A 4,921-nucleotide genomic window follows, 5' to 3' on the forward strand; every position below is an offset into this window, starting at 1 on the left:
CCCCCACTATCACCTGGCGTTAAAATTGATGCAGCGCACTCGTTGGGTGGAAAAGAAAAATGGAGTTGAGGAGGCCTACCCGGGGTTAAAGTGTCGTTTCAGGGAGTTTCACACGTGCTACGAGGACGCCTTTGAGTACATTAAAAAGGAAGACGAAGACTATGTAGTTTCAGACAATCACCCATATCTTTTAAATAGGCCCCGCACAGCTAAGGCGACAGAGAGTAGAATGAATAACAGCAGGCAAATGAGTGAGGCGGAAAATGATGATAGAAGAGAAGATTCACCAGCAAAGAGAGGTAGGAGAGAAAAGGTCAAGTTAGATGAGATATCGGTTTACGAAATTATAATTTGCCGTAATATTAAAACTGAGGACGATCTATTATTGGAAGCCAGGCTTCAGTATGATGAAGGTAAAAGTGATCTTTTGAGTTTTGTGATGAGACAGAGCGCTTTGAAGAAGAAAGAATTGACGAAGACAGCTTGGGGCGTCAAAGATTCAAAGCGAAAGGCAGATAGAAAGAAAATGAGTAGGATGGAGATCTTGAGAGAGGCCAGGGACATGGAGTGTGTTTGTAATGATCAATACAGGCTTTGCGCAGTAGAAGTTTTGGAAAGAAATGAAGTAGACATTGCTAAATTCAAAGCGGCAATTCTGCAGGCTATTGAGTTTGGGCGGGACAAAGGGAACAACGTTATGCTAACTGGGCTTTCCAATTGCGGGAAAACCTTTCCATTGAAGCCGTTACTAAAAGTTTTTGAAACCTTTTCATCACCTGCTACGGGGACTTTTGCTTGGGTTGGTGCAGAAAAAGCTGAAGTTGTCCTTTTGAACGACCTCCGCTTGTGCGAAAAACTCATTGCGTGGTCAGATTTTCTCAACCTTCTGGAAGGATGGCCCATACATCTACCAGCCCCCAAAAACAATCACCCTGAGGACATTGTATGGGAAGCAAGAACCCCTCCCTATCTTTGCAACGTCAGATGATAAATTGGTTAAGATGGAGGGTCACAAGATCGACAAAGATAATACTAAAATGATGGACAACCGCTGGGTTTATTTTGACTTTCGCAGACCGCTAAACGCTGGGTTTATTTTGACTTTCGCAGACCGCTAAAAGTTACACGAAAAATAGAGCCCTGCGGAAAGTGTTTTGCCAGATTTATAATGTCCTAGAGTATATAATATAGTTTGTTTACAGAATTGAAATCTTTTAAATAAATTTTCATGGGAAATGGGCATATTTTCATTGCATTTTTATTTAATTATAAAAAATAAATTTTTGCGGAACGACCGTTTTGAGGGCGCGGAGCGCCCAAATAGGGAGTGTAGCATCATTTGGCAAGATTTGCGTACGCGGGGCGAAAATTTGTATATGTTCGAAAAATGCTACCGATTTGGCTCACGAAAAAAACCCGAGCAAAGTAGACTTTTCTTTTTTTTATAAAATGAAAGTGTTTTTAAAATTATATCGAGTTTGACTATTCAATCAAGTGCGAGATGTTTGTTTTTGTGTCGTTGCTGCTACTTTCACTTTTGCACACTTGCGAAACAAAGATGGCGATTTTTGTCAAGGCAGGATCCTGCTGATTTTTTAAGCTGGAAGGCATCATTTGCTTGTGAAACAACGTTGCTGCTGTTCACACTTCCGGGGGGGTACTACCCTTGTCGACCGACGGGGGTGCTCCGCTGAGGTTCGAAAAATGGACCCTACGTTGGACTCGAAATTTGCGAAAAAAGTGACCCTGAATGGGACTGAAATTCCAAAATTTTCTCAAATTTTCTACTTTTTCCCCAAATTTTCCAAAAATAGGCACCCTAGGAGGGACTGATTTTTCGATTTTGGTGTTTTTGCGACCCTACCTGGGACTCGTGGAGGTTAAAAAAGGTACCCTGACCAGCGGAGCATCCCCGTAACCCATCTTGCCCTAGTACCCCCCCCCCGGGTCACACTTACTGTAAATTTTACTCGAGTATCATTCTTGAGGTTTTTTACCACTTCCTCTGGGAAAGGAGAGATGTCCTACCATCCACTTGCTAATGTGACAATAATGTGTGTGGCTGTTTTTTTTGTTGTCAACTGAAATTTTCGATAAATGGTCTGACAGACGGTTCTTTACCTTGTGGCATCCATACTGCATGGCACATTTTTGTGACAATTGATTGGAGTAACCATTCCTATTACCAGTAGCGGCCTGGCTTAATTTTCTTGGTGGTGCAAACTATGAAATTGGCGCCCCTGGTATTTTTGTCGTTTTTGTCCTTATTTGCGCCCTCCATCATTAAGTGAGAATATTATTAGTTACACGGTCTTCTCGAGGTGGGATACGGGATATACAGGGTCAGTAAAAACCGTATTGGTGGCGAGGCTTGCCGAGTTAAAAAAACTTTTATTTATACGAAGGTGATGGTAATGATAACTTGATATCTATTTCCTCTTTATAATTTTAAATATCATAGTTTTCTGAGCAAGGAAAATTTTTCAATTTTCAACTTTTAAGATGTCTAAAAATGCCCTAATTTATACCGATTTAGCACCAAAAATAAAGCTTCTCAAATAAAAAACATGAGCTGTTGATACTTGAAATATTTTAAACCTAGTCGATTTGGTCTATATTTTTGTTTTCTAAAACTTTAACAGAAAAACTAGCTGACAATCTTTAGACTTTTGCGCCGCTGGTCTTACTTTACTCTCCATTAAATATCAATGGCTGAAAGAAGCCCCAAAGATTCGAAAGTTGGCAGGAATAAGGGTTTTTTGTAATTGTGGCGCCGCAGGTAAAAAATTTTGGTGTAAGAAAGGTCAAACAGCTTAAAAAGATCTTCTAAAAAGGAGAAAGTTAGTCAGTTTAGCACCACAAAAACCACAGCGAGCATTAACAAGTTTCGATCTTTTAGCAATCTGTCATTTTGGGGGTGAGCATCCTCTTTAACCCCTGATGGATACACAACACTTCTCTTGCTTTGACTTTTTGAGATTCAGCTTTGGAAAAATTCAAGATTTTCACTCCATTTATTTAAAATTATTTAAAATTATCACTCCTTAAGAAAGGCCACTGTCTCTCTCGATTAAAACATCANAAAAAAATTCAAAAAGTCTCTCTAACTAAGGGTCGGTTTTTCGGAGGTCCCGTCCGCACATACCCCTCATTCACCAACCCTAGTACCCTACCCCCCCCCCCCCGGGACGATAGTTGCAGAGTATAACGCCATGAGAATCTATCACAGGCGTATACTTATTCAAAGGTCGAAAATCAAGTAGAAAGTTCGCAAAAGGCCCTTCTGCGGAGAAAACACTACTTTAAAAGTCTATTTAAATTCTCCAAATCCGAATGTTCTGGATATTGGGAATTTTGAAGGCACTATTCGAACATTTTGATAGCATAGCAAAAGAGCCCACCGGGTGCACTTGATCAAAACGGGAGACGGGTATGTGCGAGCCATAAGGATATCTTTTTTCACGCCTCAAAAGTCTCTCGAATGGGGTGTAGATTTATAAGTTAGTCTCTGAAGGAGAAGTTCCAAAATCACGAAAATCGAGAGTTTCCCTCAGAAAGGGTCAATATTCCCAGAAATTTCGAACAAAACTTGGTGAAAATCAACCAAAATTTGGGGAAAATCTACCAAAATTTAGGAAGTCTTTCCAAGGGTTCCCAAAAAAAGAAAATTTTACCTCTCTAAGGGTTTATTTTCAGTTGGACTAATTAAGGTTTATCTTTTCCATGTATTGGGTTCTTCCAGAAAAAAATTGTACATGAGGGGTGGAGGATATAACAATTTTTAGTGATTTATCCCCCGAACAGGGTGACTTTTGGCCCCCCCCGGACAAGCATCTGCTGACCCCCCGGACACCCCAAATTACCCCCGGACAGAGCAAATTTACCCCCCGGACAAGGCAAATTTTGATGATTTTTTGCTACCCCCGGACAAAATATCCTCCACCCCCCATGTACAATTTTTTTTCTGGGAGAGCCCATTTTTACAAAATAATCATAGAATTATATTGATCTAATAAGAGTACAATAAATTGAAAAATATCTAGGCGTCGAGAGTTTATGATGCATTACTTCCTTCATGAAATAGTCTGCGTTGAATTGTCAATTGTCAATCAGTCTTTAATAACCAAGTTAAAGTTTCAGTGAAAGCAGAATACATGTTTTTTTATAAGCATTGCACTTATAAGCATATCTAGGCTCAGATATAGGGAAAAACTTAGCATATGGCAAGCATTGCTTGAGCCTACAAAAAATATTTTTTTCCTGATTTTGGCTTTTTTGGCTGGAATTTCACGGATTTTCAGCATTTCCTAAATTTATGCTTTAGATTTAAGCATCCCCTCAAGCATTTTTCAGCCTTATCAAGCTTTCGACCTAAGCATCTCTGAGCCTGTTTTCGGATTTTTGTATGCTTCTAAAAAAAATCATGTAATATATACCATTACAAGTTGGATTGTCTTTTTCGATCGTTTACCATAATTTGTTCTCCGTCAATCAATCGAAATAGCACGATACTCTTTCTCCGATGGCGGTCTTTTGAAGTATAATCACGCTGTTATCATTTCAAATTTCGTTCAAGAACTTCAACGTATGGCAGCATAAATGTCCAGCATCCAGTTAACAGCTAAAATGGAAAGGGAATTGCTTCAATCATAAGCCATGATCTGCATGGTTAAAAGCAGGCGTCATGATGGATAGTTTTAATTTTCTACCAAGAATGCCACACAGGATATCAATGGAACTGATCGTATCGGATGAAATGGTATGATGCGATAGAAAGGAATAACAAAAGCTCTCCAATACTGTATGCTTTCCTTAATGGCACCCTTAACACAAGTTAACTACTACAAAACTTTCGTTGTTTTCTGGTATCTCAAAACACATTTCTTTTATTTTCTCAACCATTAATTCAAGTTTGAAAAAA

This window comes from Clytia hemisphaerica, unplaced genomic scaffold, assembly GCF_902728285.1.
Source record: "Clytia hemisphaerica strain Z4C2 unplaced genomic scaffold, Clytia hemisphaerica genome assembly, whole genome shotgun sequence".
In the NCBI taxonomy this organism is placed as follows: domain Eukaryota; kingdom Metazoa; phylum Cnidaria; class Hydrozoa; order Leptothecata; family Clytiidae; genus Clytia; species Clytia hemisphaerica.